Below are 19582 nucleotides of genomic sequence, written 5' to 3' on the forward strand. Positions count from 1 at the left end.
TCTCCCAATTTCCTGTATTTGTTCTATTCTTTAGTATCTTTCGAATTGCAGCATCGTTGTATATAATCAACTGAAGATGAGCATTTACAGCTGGGAAACATAATAGTTTTCCAATTATTTTTAATCGATAAAGATCGATGATCAAACGTGCATTGTGTGTCGTGGGATGGGAGAGAGCTTTGGAGGATTTGTAATGTTATCAACATCTGATGCACACACTGATGCACATCTGATGCACACACATCAGTTATTTAAAAGTGTAAATATATATGAAATGGTCAAACTGGCATCAAGATAATTACTTTTCCCTACCATCAAATGTCCAAATATGCACATAACAGCCTAGTTTGATTAGCATAAAATGTTCCTTCTATAGTTGTTCTTGAAATCTTCCTGCAGCAGTTAAAAGCTGAAGCCTTACTATAAATTGACCTGAGCACTGCCATTATCCATAAGGACACTAATTGTGCAATATTTTAACAGAGCTAAATTTAGCAGTGATGTTGAGACTGTATTTAATCTAGTTAAATGTAATTCACTTCTGAGAATGGTGGTCTGTAGAGGAATGTAAAGTGAACTTTACCCGACAAGTGATCTGAGTCAGTTTCTGCTCCACCAGAATCTTCCATAAGTGCAAAGTTCACCAAAAAAGCAATTTCAACTTTGGTCAGCTACAAGATACAGCAGAATAGCATTGTTGATGTCTAAAATAAACGTTTTAAAATGACAGTAAGTAGGTGAACAGGTCACACACCAGGTTTGTGCTGTAGGGCAGGTTTATCTGGAGGGTACCCCACAAATGCGCTTGGAAATTTCTACCCCACCCACCCGAGCACTAGAGGTTCCCAGGTAAGGTTTGCACGCCAATTGCCTATGAAGTTCAAACTTCTGATAGGCAATTGTCCGGCATTATGAACTATTCCAAAATGCAATTTACAACACAATGTCTGATGGTTCTGACTGTGTTTCAGCAATAGTTACCCAGAAACAATTAGAGCATTTAAACCTCTTCTAGTTTCTGGGTAACTATAGCACTGAACCACCCCAACACCCATGGGGCTTCCCAAACACCCTCATACTCACCTACTACCCTCAACCACCCTCCCAGACCATACTCACCCAGCGCCCAGGACCCAACTCCCAACTCCAATCACCCCCAGGCCAAACTCCTGACCCTTGACCACCCCTCGCAAGGCAAGCTCCGCCCCACCACCCTTCTATGTCCCACTCCTTAAATCCCCCCTTCACAGGCCCAACTCCTGATACCACCCCCGTCCCCAGGCCCAACTCCCACCAGTCCTCCAACAGGTCCGATTCCTGACCCAACCACCCCCGATTCTCCACAAGGCTCAATGCCTGACCTCCCCTTGCCCACCTGGCCTGACCCACCTCCATTCCCAGACCTGACTTCCTACAGACCACCCCCCCCCACCTCCATGTAGTGCCATAAAAAATGGAGGTACTGGTAACCTACCTTTGACTGAGGTACACTAAACTGTAGGCCCGAGGAGCACACTACACAAAAAAGATATTGCCTGGCCTAGGCGGAACATCAGACGAGGTCGGATTGCCTGAATTTTCAGGTAAGTAATTTCAGGTGGAGTGGCAATCTGATTCATTTGCCAGTCCATCGGACTTTACAGCTTTTAAAACAAATTAAAACTGTTTGGCCTGAACATCAAGTATGGTTTGGAGCCTATGAAGTGAAGTAGAGTGGATTGTCCCCCATTTAATATTTAATGTCTGACATTAAAATATGAATTCTATGTTAGATCACACAACAAAATAAAAAATAACCTTTCGAATACGAGGAATGATTTTGCCAACTGCCTCTGTCCCTGTCGAGTCTGAATAATTTGGTTTCTATGAATCTTATATCCTATATCGTTGAGTAATAGTCAATTTCATTGAAGTGTCGACCACCGACATTTGACCAAATTTCTTAATTTTTCATATATTTTGCATATAAGCCGATCACTGACTTTCAAGGAAACCATGCTTCGACTCAGCTTATTGCATTTAGAGGAATACAGCAGAGACCACAGGATTTGAAGCAGGAAGCATCGTATTGGGCGACATGGTGGCACAATGGTTAGCACTGCTGCCTCACAGCGCCAAGGACCCGAGTTTGATTCCAGCTTTGGGTGACGGTGTGGAGTTTGCACTTTCTCCCCGTGCCTGCGTGGGTTTCCTCCGGGTGCTCTGGTTTCCTCCCACAGTCCAAAGATGTGCAGGTTAAGTGGATTGGCCATGCTAAATTGTCCCTTAGTGTCTAGGGATGTGCAGGTTATGTTATAGGGATAGGGTGGGGTGGACAAGGGAGTGGACCTGGGTAGGGTGCTCTTTCGGAGTGTCAGTGCAGACTCGATGGGCCAAATGGCCTTCTTCTGCACTGTAAGGATCCAATGATCACTTAAATTGGGTACAGCACAGGCAGTTGCAGGGTAATTTTCTGATCTTTCTGCATTGTTGCGAAGTCAGAAGGCAATTTGCCAACTGAGACATTAGGAACTTTAGTAAAAGTTCAATTTCTTGTTGAAATGATGGAGGTAATATTTGTACAAACTGCAGAGTCAGTGTGCTCCTGCCTGGGAGGTATCTGTATGAAGTAACAAGCTGCCTATGTGAGCCATGAGCATCGGTAGTTGAAAGTAAGCCCTTTGACAGCAATCCCCTCGAAAACAAATCGGAACAGAAACTGAAAACCCAGCATAGGTCGCTCCTGGCTTTATTTTTCTATTCATTCAAACGATGTGGGTGGTGTTGGCTGGGGCACCATTTATTGCCCATCTCTAATTTCTCTTGAACAGTGCATTTCAGAGAGCATTTTGTTAAGAGTCAATCACATTGCTGTCGTTCTGGAGTCACATGGAGACTAGGCCAGCTAAGGATGGAAGGGTTCCTTCCCTAAAGGACATTATAGTGAACCAGACGGGTCTTAATGACAATCGGAAATAATTTCATGGTCATCGTGGCTATGTGCACAGTAAATGTCAGTAGTTGAAAGTAAGCCCCTCTAAAACATTACCTATGTGAAAGTAAACTCTGTGACATTATGTAGAATGTCCAGAATATAAAAAGTTAATGCAATATCATAATTGAACACTAGATGGAGCTAGAAGCTGAACTATATAAAGCACTGACTCTCGGCTTCTGGGAGAGGGCTGGAGAGAGTGCAGAGGAGAAGTCTAGAGAGTGCAGAGTACAGTTATAGATAGAGACTAGATTGTAGATTACGAGATTATTGCTTGCTATAGAAGTAAGTGGTCGAGCTTTAATTAGTGTAATAAATGTTATTGAACTTAGCTTCTGTGGTCTTTGTGAACACTACGGCATCTATCCTGATAATAAGAATCACAAAGAACATCACATGATGCCAGAAGTGAGTTTCTAAAAGTATAGCAGTAAGTTTTGAAAGTCAGATTAGCTTCTAAGAAGAAAAGAAGAACAATCACGCTACTCAACAGAATCTCGAAGTCAGCACCAAGTTACTGGTTGTAAGATGGAAGGTCTGAAAAAGCCAGAACACTTCAGGACGACCGGTAAACTAAGCCCGATCTGGAAAAATTTCAAACAGTAATTTGAAGTTTTTCATCTGCCTTCATGTTAGAATCAGCTCCTGATCATCGCAAAATCCCATGCCTCCTAAATATGGCTGGACCGCAGGCATTTGAATTATATAATTCATTTGAGTTCAAAAACAGTGAGGATAAGAAAAAATATGAGCAGGTCATGAACAAATTCGATGTTCATTGGAAAGCACAAGTGAATGAAACGTATGAGTGCTACATGTTTAAAAAAAGGCTGCATCTAAAAGGAGAATCATTTGATTCATTTGTCACTGATCTAGAGCTCAGTCTTGTAACTTTTCCTCCATAACGGATTCATTAATTCGGGATCAGATCGTGTTTGGTGTGTATGATGAGCGGTTGCGGGACCGTTTACTTAGACGACCAATTTTGCCGTTAGAAGGTATAAACCTCTGCAAGGCTAGTGAACAAGCCACAAACCAATATGCAGATATGCAGCAAGTGCAAGATCCAAATTAACATATTTAAGTAAGCCATTAGACTCATTTAAATATGTTGCCGCCTGATTCTCCCGAGTACCTGGGAACAAACACCGTGCCTGGGAGACTTTGCCATGGGCCATTTAGCACTGGTCCACACAAACATGGGCCAGACATAATGGAAGTTCGGGGGGTCTCCCAGGCCACCGGAGCCCCCCCTAGATGGTCAAGTTCTGGACAGGGAAGTACCCTGGCACTCCGGCTGTCACCCAAGCAACTTGACACAGCCAAGTGGCAGTGATGTAAGTGCTTCCTCGATGGAGCATTCACGACCGAGGCCAGAAAAGAACGATAGAGTCCCATTTGATAGCAGGGTTCTCTCGGTGTTGCAGATGCCAAGACCCTGCTATAGGCGCCCAAAATGAGACTTTGATTTTTGCGCGTTAAATCACGCCCAACATGTCTTTACGCTTTGGCTGCCTGGTCCACATTGGCCAGGGTCCAGCTCCCAGGACCTGCACAAATTCCCAATTGGCCGAGGTTTGCAGGCTACCGTGTGATTGGCCCTGAGTCAGTCACATGGTCTTTGGAGCCTGGCCCCTTAAAGGGGCCATATTCCCACATCCCTCCCACCTTAAGTCGCTTAACACACTACCCCAAAACTATGTACGAACATTACAATTGTTAACAGGGAGAACCAAGGAACGAGCGTCCATCATAAAGTCAATCGGTCTGGAGACCTCCAGACCCTCCCAGACTTCTGTAGCCCAGCCATAGGCTCAGCACCCTTTTGGATGATCAAGTGGTCCATAGTTGATGCCACCTCAGGAAGGACCACTTCGACGACAGGTGGACTAGCCTCAATAGACACAGAATGTTGAACAGAAATGGAAGTCGCTGGCTTTCTGTGACTGGACCGAGTTACATGAGTATTCATGATGCTTGCTGGACTTGTTGACTTCTCGTCGGGGATGCCACCCTCAACTCCTCAGGTGGTCGACGTGTTTTTCGACAGTCTTCCCGTTAACATCACCAACATAAGACATCTCCTTTGAATGGGCCACAACCCGTTCTTCTAACCAAGGTGAACCAGCAGCAAAATTTCAGATCGAAATGACCTGTCAGCTTTCTGCTCTGACCGCTGACTCTTCTGGGAGGCCTGAAATGTCTCCTCCGCCCTGCCAAATTTGGAAATATAAAGTCCAATCGGGTTCACAACTGATGCCCCATGAGCAACTCAGTGAATGTGACCCCTGCGGTTGAATGGGGGGTTGAGTTGTGCAACAACAAAAAATTAGCCAACCCCTAGTGAAGTGATTTATCAGATTGCTTTTCATGGAATTCTTGAAATATGGCGCTCTCAGACAGACTGTTTGGCGTTGGATGGAAGGGTGCTGTCCTCGTGTGTTGTATGCCTTTTGAGCTCACAAAATGCTGGAAATCATCATCAGTGAAGGGGATGCTATGCAAAACAATTGACTTGGGAAGACCATGAATGGCAAACACTTGGCGCAAGACATACACTGTGTTTGCCGAGGTAGTGGTCCCCATCTCCTGAACTGGTAGCCACTTTGAATGGGTATCTACCAGCACCAAGAACATCTTAAACATTTGTTTAACCTTCAAAAGAATATGGGTCTCTTTGGAACCAGCTGTGGGAATGCCTGTGGACACTTACAGGATCTTTAGGATGATTCGGGTTAGAATGACCTGTTGGGTTAGCGGTGGTGGTGATACGCACTCGGGTAGGGCAGGTGACTTCATGCATCCGCATTAGCATTTTGTGTCCCAGGTTGGTGCTGAAAAGCATAGTTGTAAGCTATAAACAGCAGGGCCAAACAAGGCTTTGACTAGCTCCCAGTTCCAGGGACCGGCGGCTCTGCTTGGTTCGTGGTTACGGGTGGTGGAGTGGGGCGACGCTTCCGCCTTTCTCCTGGAAAAAGTGAGCAGTGGCTCTGCCTGGCTCCTGGTTACAGGGAGGGGCTCTGCCTGACTCCTGGTTACAGGGAGGGTCTCTGCCTGGCTCCTGGTTACAGGGAGGGGCTCTGCCTGGCTCCCGGTTATAGGGAGGGGCTCTGCCTGGCTCCCGGTTATAGGGAGTGGCGGCTCCACCTGACTCCCGGTCACAGGGAGCGGTGGCACTTCTGGCTCCTGGTTACAGGGAGCGGCGGCTCTGCCTGGCTCCTGGTTACAGGGAGGGGCTCTGCCTGCCTCCTGGTTACAGGGAGCAGCGGCTCTGCCTGGCTCCTGGTTACAGGGAGCGGCGGCTCTGCCTGGCTCCTGGTTACAGGGAGCGGCGGCTCTGCCTGGCTCCTGGTTACAGGGAGCGGCGGCTCTGCCTGGCTCCTGGTTACAGGGAGCGGTGGCACTTCTGGCTCCTGGTTACAGGGAGCGATGGCTCTGCCTGGCTCCTGGTTACAGGGAGCAGCGACTCTGCCTGGCTCCTGGTTACAGGGAGCGATGGCTCTGCCTGGCTCCTGGTTACAGGGAGCGATTGCTCTGCCTGGCTCCCAGTTACAGGAAGCAGCGGCTCTGCCTGGCTCTTGGTTACAGGGAGCGATGGCTCTGCCTGGCTCCTGGTTACAGGGAGCGATGGCTCTGCCTGGCTCCCAGTTACAGGGAGCGATGGCTCTGCCTGGCTCCTGGTTACAGGGAGCGATGGCTCTGCCTGGCTCCTGGTTACAGGGAGGGGCGGCTCTGCCTGGCTCCTGGTTACAGGGAGCGGCGGCTCTGCCTGGCTCCTGGTTACAGGGAGCGGCGGCTCTGCCTGGCTCCTGGTTACATGGAGCGGCGGCTCTGCCTGGCTCCTGGTTACAGGGAGCGGTGGCACTTCTGGCTCCTGGTTACAGGGAGCGATGGCTCTGCCTGGCTCCTGGTTACAGGGAGCGATGGCTCTGCCTGGCTCCTGGTTACAGGGAGCGATGGCTCTGCCTGGCTCCTGGTTACAGGGAGGGGCTCTGCCTGGCTCCCAGTTACAGGAAGCAGCGGCTCTGCCTGGCTCCTGGTTACAGGGAGCGATGGCTCTGCCTGGCTCCTGGTTACAGGGAGCGATGGCTCTGCCTGGCTCCTGGTTACAGGGAGGGGCTCTGCCTGGCTCCCAGTTACAGGAAGCAGCGGCTCTGCCTGGCTCCTGGTTACAGGGAGCGATGGCTCTGCCTGGCTCCTGGTTACAGGGAGCAGCGGCTCTGCCTGGCTCCTGGTTACAGGGAGTGGCTCTGCCTGGCTCCTGGTTACAGGGAGTGGCTCTGCCTGGCTCCTGGTTACAGGGAGGGGCTCTGCCTGGCTCCTGGTTACAGGGAGGGGCTCTGCCTGGCTCCCAGTTACAGGGAGGGGCTCTGCCTGGCTCCTGGTTACAGGGAGGGGCTCTGCCTGGCTCCTGGTTACAGGGAGGGGCTCTGCCTGGCTCCTGGTTACAGGGAGGGGCTCTACCTGCTTCCTGGTTACAGAAAATGAAAAAAAATGAAAATCGCTTATTGTCACAAGTCGGCTTCAAATGAAGCTACTGTGAAAAGCCCCTAGTCGCCACATTCCGGCGCCTGTTTGGGGAGGCTGTTACGGGAATTGAACCGTGCTGCTGGCCTGCCTCGGTCTGCCTTCAAAGCCAGCGATTTAGCCCTGTGCTAAACAGCCCCTGGCTCAGGGAGCAGTGACTCTGCCTGGCTCCTGGTTACAGGGAGCAGCGGCTCTGCCTGGCTCCTGGTTACAGGGAGGGGCTCTGCCTGGCTCCTGGTTACAGGGAGCAGCGACTCTGCCTGGCTCCTGGTTACAGGGAGCGGCTCTGCCTGGCTCCTGGTTACAGGGAGTGGCTCTGCCTGGCTCCTGGTTACAGGGAGTGGCTCTGCCTGGCTCCTGGTTACAGGGAGCAGCGACTCTGCCTTGCTCCTGGTTACAGGGAGCGGCTCTGCCTGGCTCCCAGTTACAGGGAGGGGCTCTGCCTGGCTCCCAGTTACAGGGAGGGGCTCTGCCTGCCTCCCAGTTACAGGAAGCAGCGACTCTGCCTGGCTCCCAGTTACAGGGAGGGGCTCTGCCTGGCTCCCAGTTACAGGGAGCGGCTCTGCCTGGCTCCTGGTTACAGGGAGGGGCTCTGCCTGGCTCCTGGTTACAGGGAGTGGCTCTGCCTGGCTCCCAGTTACAGGGAGGGGCTCTGCCTGGCTCCTGGTTACAGGGAGGGGCTCTGCCTGGCTCCCAGTTACAGGGAAGGGCTCTGCCTGGCTCCCAGTTACAGGGAGGGGCTCTGCCTGGCTCCTGGTTACAGGGAGGGGCTCTGCCTGGCTCCTGGTTACAGGGAGGGGCTCTGCCTGGCTCCCAGTTACAGGGAGGGGCTCTGCCTGGTTCCTGGTTACAGGGAGGGGCTCTGCCTGGCTCCCAGTTACAGGGAGGGGCTCTGCCTGGCTCCTGGTTACAGGGAGGGGCTCTGCCTGGCTCCCAGTTACAGGGAGGGGCTCTGCCTGGCTCCCAGTTACAGGGAGGGGCTCTGCCTGGCTCCCGGTTACAGGGAGTGGCTCTGTCTGGCTCCTGGTTACAGGGAGTGGAGGCGGCTCTTCCTGGCTCCTGGTTACAGGGAGCAGCGGCTCTGCCTGGCTCCCAGTTACAGGGAGTGGCCCTGCCTGGCTCCTGGTTACAGGGAGTGGAGGCGGCTCTTCCTGGCTCCTGGTTACAGGGAGTGGAGGCGGCTCTTCCTGGCTCCTGGTTACAGGGGGTAGCGACTAGCCCTATTCTCTGCTCCAAAGTCTTGCTCCTGTTATGGGCCAGGGTTTAGAGAACCCAAAGTGTATCATGGAGTTCACCTGACCCACAACTTTTAATAGATTGTGGTATGGGAAGCACACGGCCCACTCTATAGGTGTGAAACAGTAGAAATGGAAAATTATTTTTTAAAGCAAAATAATATTTATTCTATGAACTCAAGTTAACCTTTTTAAAACATACAGTGAACTTGTTAGCAACCATTAATTCAAATACAACATCCAAAGAATACAACACTAAGTAATCCTTTAAGCTTTCCTTTTAACATCCATAAGACGTAAAACACCTTTTTCCAGAAGCACATCAGGTTAAAGTCACTACTGTTATTAGTTTTAAATCACCAGGATCGATTTACAGTCTTTAGATTACAGAGAGAGATTCTAATACACCTTCTGGCTGTGACTGCAGCTATCCAGCTCTGAAAATGAAACTAAAATACACCCTGCAGCAAACAACCTAAAACAAAAGTAAAAAGCTGACAAACAGCCCAGCTCCACCCACTCTCTGACATCACTGCAGTAGTAATCACCCATTTCTTAAAGGTACTCTCACTACAGATACTTATATACACAGCCATTTATAAACACCCATTTCGTAAAGGTACTCTCACATGACACTCCTTAATGCCCCACTCTCTGCTGCAAATAATCATTATCTTGGTGTGCCCATTGAGCCTATTTGCTGGAGCATGATTAATGAAATCTTGTTTTGATTTGGAGTGTTTCAACCATAAACAAGTCTCTATTTTCAAGATGCTTTTATACTTCCTTGTTTATGTAAATGAGTGATGAAAATCCTTTTGACGGCTCTTTGAGATATCTCAGACAATTCGTTTTGCATTGAAAGGCAGAACAAATCATTGGATGAGGGCCCGAAGTCTCTGGTCATTGCGATCCTCTTTGCCCGTCGGCATGGGAAATCTCATTGACAAGCAGTGGGAGTAAAGAATCTCGCCGCCAGCGAATGGCGCGTCGCCAAGATACGCGGGGCTGGGGGCCTGAGAATCCCGCCCGAGGTTTTATAATTGTCTCTCAAAAAAAGCGTCAAACCAGTGCTGTGGATTTAATTCTCTGTTGGACTCTGAAATTTTGGCCTTTGTTACAATGTGCTCAGAAAATGGGATTGAAATCCCAGCAAAATCCTGCACTTCATTTGTCTGTTTCAGGAAAACATTGATTGATTTTTGTGCAAGGCTGAGACCAGTGTTCCAGCATAGCATCTTTAACTTCTCTGACCATTTCCTCGTCTGAAGACAAAGGCAACAGAGTTACATTGTCGTGGCGAAAGACTTTTCTGACAAAACTCTATTGTTCATGTACGATAAAAATGTTACATTACTTATCTGGCAAAGAAAGTTTAACCTCATTGCCGTGCAGATAGCCCAACAAAAACCTGGATCGAGGAAATGATGATGATTCAGAGAATATAAAAATCTCCTCCTTGAATTTGCAGATTCTTGCCAATAAATTTTTGCCATGAATCAACCTTAGAACGTTTTTGATTACCTTCATCTGTCCTTTCTGGTGAGAGAGCTTTTTATCTGAAAAAAAAGTCTTGTGGATTAATTTTGAGGGCAGGATGTTCAGTCTCCAAGTCACGTCTTAATTTGCTTGGTTTCATAAACTGGAAGAGCTTAAACACAGACAACACACTGCAGTCAGCGATCTTCATCAGAACTAGAGAATTTAATTCCAAGTTTGGGCAGGAAGGGTCCTATTTCCAGGTTTTATTTTGCTTGTTTTATTTGTTCCTTCCACAACCTCAAACAAAAACTTTCATCATTGTTGGATACCAAATATCACAGTCACTGCAGTTATATAGCTTTCAGAACACTTTAATGCTACAGATCAATGAAGTTTTGGCACAACTTTGTTATAACTTGCACGGGACCTACGGGTTGGAGCAATCAGTCTCCCAGTGAGTCTTGCCGAATATGAGCTCCCACCCCAGAAGCCTGAGAACATTCATGACTGTGATCTGTATAAAGTTGGCCAGGTATGGAACCGACAGAACAGACAGACTGGAATCTGGGGCAAAATTCTATGTAATCGGCGCGATGTCCGCCTACCGGCGCCCAAAACGGCGCAAATCAGTCCGGCATCGCATAGCCCCAAAGGTGCGGAATCCTCCGCATCTTGACTGGCCGAGCCCTCACCTTGAGGGGCTAGGCCCGATCCGGACTGATTTCCGCCCCGCCAGCTGGCGGGAAAGGCCTTTGGTGCCCCGCCAACTGACGCGGAAATGACATTGCCAGGCGGCGCATGCGCGGGAGCGTCAGCGGCCGCTCAAGGCATCCCCGCGCATGCGCAGTGGAGGGAGACTCTTCCGCCTCCGCCATGGTGGAGACCGTGGCGAAGGCGGAAGGAAAAGAGTGCCCCCACGGCACAGGCCCGCCCGCGGATCGGTGGGCCCCGATCGCGGGCCAGGCCACCGTGGGGGCACCCCCCAGGGCCAGATCGCCCCGTGCCCCCCCCCAGGACCCCGGAGCCCGCCCGCGCCGCCTTGTCCCGCCGGTAAGAGAGGTGGATTAATTCACGCCGGCGGTACAGGCATTCTAGCAGCGGGGCTTCGGCCCATCCGGGCCGGAGAATCGCTGGGGGAGAGGGCGCCAACCGGCGTGGTGTGATTCCCGCCCCCGCCGAATATCTGGTGCCGGAGCCCCTGATGTATATTGTAAATATAATTGCTTTGCAATAAACCAAGTTTTGTTTTGACAATCTCAGTTCGGTCTTGTTTGTGGCCTACTAAACTGGCGATGAGGCTAAAACTGGATTACTGTTGAAGCTGCTACACCATCAGACGAATAGCCACCTCCTTTCCATTGTTGGACTAAGTTTGGAGAATTGTTTTTTGTTGCAAATATGCCTTTGTGTGGGCGATTGTACGTGTGCAATGCAAGCTTAGAGGATTGGACACACTATGCAGAAAGCATACGTTATTCTTTCTGACGAACACTATCACAGATGGGAACACTATCACAGATGATGACCGACAGACAGTGATATTGCTGACTGCATGTGGAGCTCATACTTGCGAAAAGTGATTAAAACCCTGCAGCTCCAGCCACTAAAACCTTTGGCCAATTGGTTGCCCTAGTGGTGCAACACTTCAACCCTAAACCATCTGTTATAGTACAGAGGTACCATTTTAATACAGCAGAGGGGACTCCTGGAGAGTCCATAACCAAGTTTTTGATGAGGCGACGAAAAACAGCCGAATATTGTGAATATGGAACTTCTCTTTCCAAAATGCTGCGCGACCTTTTGGTCTGCAGCTTAAGTAACATGGCTACTCAAAAGAATTTGTCAGCCGAACCATCCCTAGACCTTCAGCACAAATTCTACTTTCCTGCAAAAGCACTGAGAGAGGAGTGCAAGAGATCCAGGGAGTGTAGGTAAATACGCCTCCCATGACAGAAACCCCACCCTGGACAGAGTACCGTAGAGGCCAGGTCCATTGATCAAGGACCAAAATGTCCCAATGGGATACCTCCCCAGAATCTGTAGAGGGAGACCCTAGATGTTGTCGGGCATGTGGCCACAAGAGCCACAGGGAGTACAAGACAGAAGTTAGCTAGCAACTCCTGCACTTAGTTAGAGGTAGGCGCCAATCAAGAGCTTGCACTTTCCTGGACTAGCCAGAGGAGGAATGCATGTAGTTAAATTGCAATGAAGCACCCCGATGGCCCCCATCAAGATTCCTGTGCAAGTTAATAGGCATCCATTAGACATGGAACTCAACACAGGAGCTGCGGTTTCAGTTATTGGGAAGCAGACCTTCGACTGGATAAAAACAGGAGTACAGCAGTTACATCATGCAGGACACTGAGGCATGATTAGTGACATCTACCATTGCAGTAACCACAATGACCCCAATGGTTAGCGGACTTGGTGCGCCTTCCATTGATCATCGTCCTGCTAGGCCGTGATTGACTGAAATGCCTGCACTTTGATTGGCAGCAAATTTTCCAAAACCCAGACTGGGGAAAATAAAAGGGACCATGGCAAGAATTCAGGTCAACCTGGATGCACAATCAGGTACTTCTGGGTTTGCCCGATCCCTTACGCTTTATTAGTGAAAGTTGAGGCCGAGCTCAGCTGGCTCGAAGGCCTTGGAATCATTAGACCAGTACACTTTGCCGATTGGGCAGTGCCGGTTGTCCTGGTGCTCAAGGTCAGACTGTGTGGGAACTATAAACTGATGGTCAACTGGGCATCCTGGTTGGATCACTACCCAATGTCCCATATCGAGGACCTATATGCAAAATTAGCCAGTGGATACTCATTTATGAAGCTCGATATGAGCCACGCATACTTGCAGTTAGAATTGGACCCTGTCTCTCGTAAATACACGATAAACACCCAGATAGGCCTATACGAGTACACCAGGCTACCCTTTGGAGTTCGCTGGCCTGTGCCATATTCCAGAAGGTAATGGAAAACATACTGAGAGGTTTGCCGCTAGTGGCAGTGTGCCTGGACAGCATGTTAGCCACAGGGGCAATTGAGCAGGACCATTTAAGTAATTTGATGAGGTTCTCTGTCATTTCTCAGAGATGGGTGTCCACCTGTGGAGAGAAAAATGCATATTTCATGCGAGGGAGTTGGTATACCTAGGTTACCGAGTGGTCTGCGAGGGGTTACACCCGGTTGTGGAATAAGTACGGGCAATTCAGCAAGCTCCTTCAGCTGAAAACACCACAACGTTGCTGTCTCTTTTAGGATTGGTGAAAGTTCACCCCCGGCCTTGCCACCATGTTGGCCTCCTACACCTCCTCTTGAAAAAGAACCAGGAATGGGCATGGAGAAAGCAACAGGAAGTAGCATTCACAAATGTACAAACAAAATTGACTTCCTCAGTCTTGTGAACACAGTATGATCCCGCCAAACAACTAATAGCCAGGTGTGATGCGTTACCATATAACATTGGCACCGTTTTATCACACCGCATGGAAGATGGTAGAGAGAGACCGATTGCTTTTGCCTCCCAGACACTGGCTGTGGCCAAGCGCAATTATGTGCACATTGAGAAAGAGGGATTGGCAATTGTCTCCACCATGAAGACATGCAATCAGTATGTGTGCGGTTGACGGTTCATGATCATCACGGACCACAAACCGATGCTACGTCTTTTTAAAGAAGACAAGGTGATTCCGCCCATCGCCTCTGCCATGATACAGCGTTGGGCCATCCTGCTGGCCACCTATGAGTACTCATTTGAACATCATCCAGATACCCAGATCAGAAACATGGATTAAGTCGACTGCCTTTGCCGGGCACGTGCCCTCCTTCTCCTCCCAGGGCAGACTGGGTAGTGGCCATGCTCAACTTTATGGATTTGTTGCCTGTTGCAGCACCACAAATCCATGAGTGGACTCATACCGACCCGGTCCTTTCGAAAGTACAACACATGGTCCTGTATGGGGGCCAGCATAGCAGACTGCCGAATGAGTTACGGGAATTCTCGACGAAAATGTGTAAGTTTAGTGTAGAAGGGGTATGCGTGTTGCCGTCCCGTGTTAGCAAGACCTGATCTGGAGGGACCTGCACAATGGCACCCGGGGGTGCCCAAAATGAAAATGCTTGCCCGTAGCTACATGTAATAACCTTTAATATTGTCACAAGTAGGCTCACATTAACACTGCAATGAAGTTACTGTTAAGAGCCCCCAGTCGCCACATTCTGGCACCTGTTCGGGTACACTGAGGGCGAATTCAAAATATCCAATTCACCTAACAGCACGTCTTTCGGGACTTCTGGGAGGAAACTGGAGCACCCGGAGGAAACCCATGAAGACACAGGTAAAATGTGCAGACTCCGCACGGACAGTGACCCAAGCCGGGATTCGAATCTAGAACCCTGGCGCTGTGAAGCAACAGTGCTAACCACTGTGTTATCGTGCCGCCCAGACCCTGTCGCCCATCTGGTGGTCAGGCCTAGATGCTGGGATAGAGGGCGTCATTCTCCGACCCCCCGCCGGGTCGGAGAATGGCCGCTGGCCGCCATGAATCCCGCCCCCACCCCCGCCAAAGTCTCCGGTACTGGAGATTGGGCGGGGACGGGAATCGGGCCGCGCCGGTTGGCGGGACCCCCTGCTCAATTCTCCGGCCCGGATGGGCCGAAGTCCCGCCCAGAAATTGCCTGTCCCGCCGGCGTAAATAAAAGCTGGTATTTACCGGAGAGACCAGGCGGCGTGGGCGGGCTCCGGGGTCCTGGGGGGGGGCGCGGGGCGATCTGACACCGGGGGGTGCCCCCACGGTGGCCTGGCCCGCGATTGGGGCCCACCGATCCACGGGCGGGCCTGTGCCGTGGGGGCACTCTTTCCCTTCCGCCTCCGCCACGGACTCCACAATGGCGGAGGCAGAAGAGACTCTCCCCACTGCGCATGCGCGGGAAACTGTCGGCGGCCGCTGACGCTCCCGCGCATGCGCCGCATTTCCGCGCCAGCTGGCGGGGTACCAAATGCCATTTCTGCCAGCTGGCGGGGCGGAAATCCCTCCGGCGCCGGCCTAGCCCCTCAATGTTGGGGCTCGGCCCCCAAAGATGCGGAGCATTCCGCACCTTTGGGCCGGCGCGATGCCCGTCTGATTGGCGCCATTTTTGCCGCCAGTCGGCGGACATCGCGCTGTTGGGGGAGAATTTTGCCCAGAGAGGGTTGTCCAGCAGTGCGGCGTATGTTAGGAACAACAAAAGCTTCCACCAGCTGTAATGATATAGAGACAAGCAGCTAATGGACACAGAACAGGACATGACCAATAAGCTGGCAGGACACTCGGGGGTGGGATCTGACTATAAAAGACACCAGGCACTCACACTCCGCCTCGTTCCACGAATGAACATCTAGAGAGTCAGTCAAGGGTGTTGTTACAATCACACACCACCACGTGGCTAAGAGCTAGTCTGGTTCAGTCAGACAGAGTAACCACACTTAAGTTAGCAGAGAGTCGAACTCACAGAGAACTGTGCTAACTGTGCTATTAGTTCAATAAACCTGATTGAACTAACTTCAAGGTCTGGAGTATCTTTCTGATCTAAGCTGCATCCAGTTGCAGCCAGTGTTAGACCAGTGTAACTTGTAGCCACCTGGGTTGGCCACTTCCCGACTTAAAATGGAGATCCGCAAAGAATGCAGGGAAATTCAGTCAAGCCAGGAAAAACAAGCAGGTGCAAAGTTTCCTGTGTATTAGAACTTGCAGAAACCCAGACAGCACTGAAACTAACCACCATCTGCATATTAATGAGCGATCCCCGGGAACAATTGGAAACATTTAAGGTGAACAAGGCCAAGCCAGAAACCTCGGAGCCAAGACAAAGAAAGGCCAACGGACAATTAGGAACCGCCCGGCGATCAGGGAACAGCTCCAGTATTGGAGAAATCGATCCAAGTGATCAGTACGTAGTCCAATCACTTGAAACCAGGTATGGGGTCCACCCCGAATTACGTGAAGCCCCTGGGGACTATAAAATAGAGTCCCCAAGTTCAATTTGTCCTTCTTGGCAGGGTCACTAAGCAGCTCGAAACAACCCTTGACAGTGACCTGCCTAGCCGCTGCATCAACCAAGTAAGTCTCCAGTCAACGCACGCTATGAGATAGGCGCTCCTAGCTACCAATCTATACCAGCTTTGAATCCTGCAGACTCAGAATCGAACGAAAGGCCATTTGTTCCCCTGACCTGGTGGGCCAGTTCCAAAGCTAAGTATAGGCCTTTTAGTGATAGAGATAGTCTAGTAAGTAGAGTTTTATGCATGAGTAGTAATTGACTGTGTATAATAAATGTGTTTTGATTTGAAACTTACTAACTGGTGTATTGAGTTATTGATCAGCACTTGAACTTGAACCTCGTGACAGTATTATAAAGATACCTGGCGACTCTAGAGCAAAGGTTATAGAAACAGAGCAAATTAAGTAAAGACACAACGAGCAACATTTAAGAGCCAACCAAAAGTTAGCAACAACCTAACACGACATGATACCAGGAGACTACTAATTTAAGGTGGCTTACCTCAGTTTGTTCTGTGATGACCAGCAAATGTATCCCGGCACCATGGAGAAGATTCAGGCTTCTCACCAGCTTAGGACCTCCGGCAATCTCAGTGCCAACTGATGGACATTCAAGCAAAAGTTTCTGCTGTACATTGCAGGCTCAGAGCTCAAGGGTGCGTCTGATGCAAGAAAGATCGTGTTTCTCCTCTCACCAGCGGGTGATCAAGCCATCGAACTCTTCAACTCATTTAACTTCACCGAAGGCCAGGACAAGACAAAGTTTCAGACCATCCTGGACAAGTTCGATAGTCACTGTGAAGTGGACACCAATGAAATCTTCGAGCGCCACATATTCAAACAACGTCTTCATGGTAAAGATGAATCTTTCAATGCCTTCTTAACTAGCCTCCGCCTGCTAGCGCTGACCTGCAACTTTGGTGATATTGCTGACTCCATGATCAGAGACCAAATCGTGTTTGGAGTTCACTCTGATCCTCTGAGAGAGCAGCTCTTAAAAATCAAGCATATGACCCTGCTAGTCTCAATTGAAACATGTACAGTGCATGAGCAAGCAAAAAATCGGTATTCCCAATACAAATCGGCTGAAAATGAGAAACTTGCCTCCCACGAGACAGTGAATGTGCAGGCCATCACCCGGATGCAGCGCCTCAGCATTGAAGACAGCGGCCATCTTGCGCGCGTTTCCCAGAGCCCCACGCATGCGCGATGCGAACGGGACAACAAAGCGGCCGACACTCACACTGCGTAGGTGCAGACGTCTGCCGACTGCACTGCGCATGTGCAACGACGTATACCCCATCACGACGCCGACGTCATGACGTGCCCGAACTGTGGCAATGCCCACTTAAAGGGACACGACCCTGCAAGAGGCAGGCGAAGTTTAAACTGCGGGAAGCCTGGACACTATGCAGCCCTGTGCAGATCTGCACCACCAGTCAGAGGCCAGCGCTCCCAATTCCGACGACGGCGCGTCCAGAATGTGCAACAACGATTACAGGATTCTGATCCTGGCAGTACAACAGATCCAGAAGACGAGGGCCTGTAGTCCGCCTACCAAGTGGGCATCATTACCACACGTGAACATGCCACACCTAACTCATCTTGCATTCAGTCCATCCTCGCTGTGGATTCGGAGGATGAATGGCGTGCCGTGATGCATGTCAACGGCTGCTCCATCCAGTTCAAGCTGGATACAGATGCTTCTGCCAACCTCCTCTCACAGGCAGACTTCAAACGCATCAAGAAGCCCCCCAAGATCCTTCCAGCAGCCTGCCAGCTCCTGGACTATAATGGTAATGCCATCACAGCACTGGGGTCCTGCCATCTACTCATCTCCAACTGGAGTACCCATGCACGGTTAAGGTTTGAAATTGTGAAGCCGGACAGGGCATCCCTACTGGGCACGCATGCCTGCAAAAAACTAAACCTGGTGCAGCGGGTTTATTCAACGACATCCTCCAACGTGGATCTTCAAGCTGGCATTGACATCATCCTCGCTCAGTATCCAGATGTGTTTGATTGGATGGGCACTTTGCCATATCGGTACAAGATCCTACTGCGACCTGATGCCAAGCCAGTGGTCCGTGCGCCACGCCGGGTCCCGGCTCCGCTGAAGGAGCGCCTGAAGGAACAGCTCAAGGAGCTGCAGCAGCAGGGGATCATTTCCAGGGTAACCGAACCGACTGACTGGGTCAGCTCGATGGTGGTGGTTAAAAAACCCTCTGGAGACCTGCGCATCTGCATTGATCCCAAGGATCTCAACCAGAATATAATGCGTGAACATTACCCCATCCCGAAGCGGTAGGAATTCACCAGTGAGATGGCACATGCACGGTTTTTCACGAAGTTGGATGCATCACATGGATTCTGGCAAATCCAGCTGGATGAGTCCAGCAGAAGGCTCTGCACCTTCAACACACCGTTTGGCATGTACTGCTACAACTGTATGCCATTCGGCATCGGAGATATTTCATCGCATCATGGAGCAGATGATGGAGGGCATCGAAGGGGTTCGTGTGTACGTGGACGACATCATCATATGGTCCACGATCCCTGAGGAGCATGTTTCCCGTCTCCAGCAGGTATTCTACCGTGTCCACGCCAATGGCCTGAAGCTGAACAGGGCCAAATGTTGCTTTGGCATGTCAACACTCAAGTTCCTAGGAGACCAGATCTCTCAGCAGGGCGTGTGCCCCGACACAGACAAGGTCAAGGCCATCACAGCCATGAAGGTCCCGGAAGACAAGAAGGCGGTATTGCGCTTCCTGGGCATGGTAAATTTTCTGGGCAAGTTCATCCCAAACATGGCCTCACACACCACGGCCCTACGAAACCTAGTGAAGAAGTCCACTGCCTTCGAGTGGAAGATGGCCCATCAGGCAGAGTGGTTGAAGCTGGAAGCCAAGCTCACCACTGCACCAGTATTGGCATTTTTCGGCCAGACAGGGAAACAAAAATCTCGGCAGATGAGAGCCAGGATAGCATCGGTGCGGTCCTGCTGCAACACGATGACACTTCATCCTGGGCACCGGTTGCCTACGTATCAAGGGCAATGACACCCACCGAACAAAGGTATGCACAAATCGAGAAGGAATGCCTGGGCCTTCTCACTGGCATTCTCAAGTTTCACGACTATGTCTATGGCCTGCCGACATTCACAGTTGAGATGGATCACAGGCCCCTGGTCCCCATTATCCACAAGGACCTTAATGGCAAGACGCCTCGGTTGCAGCGCATCCTTCTTAAACTCAGAAGTAACGACTTTGACCTGGTCCACACGCCTGGCAAAGAGCTCATCATTGCCGATACACTGTCCTGCTCCA

General features: G+C 50.3%; 1 protein-coding gene across 1 annotated transcript in view; it reads right to left on the reverse strand.

Annotated features, from left to right (window-relative positions):
- The window catches only part of calb1 (calbindin 1), a 174593-nt gene that overhangs the window by 43751 nt on the left and 111260 nt on the right, over positions 1-19582 (reverse strand). The gene's annotated exons all lie outside the window — the stretch shown is intronic.

Source organism: Scyliorhinus torazame, chromosome 11, assembly GCF_047496885.1.
Source record: "Scyliorhinus torazame isolate Kashiwa2021f chromosome 11, sScyTor2.1, whole genome shotgun sequence".
Classification (NCBI taxonomy): domain Eukaryota; kingdom Metazoa; phylum Chordata; class Chondrichthyes; order Carcharhiniformes; family Scyliorhinidae; genus Scyliorhinus; species Scyliorhinus torazame.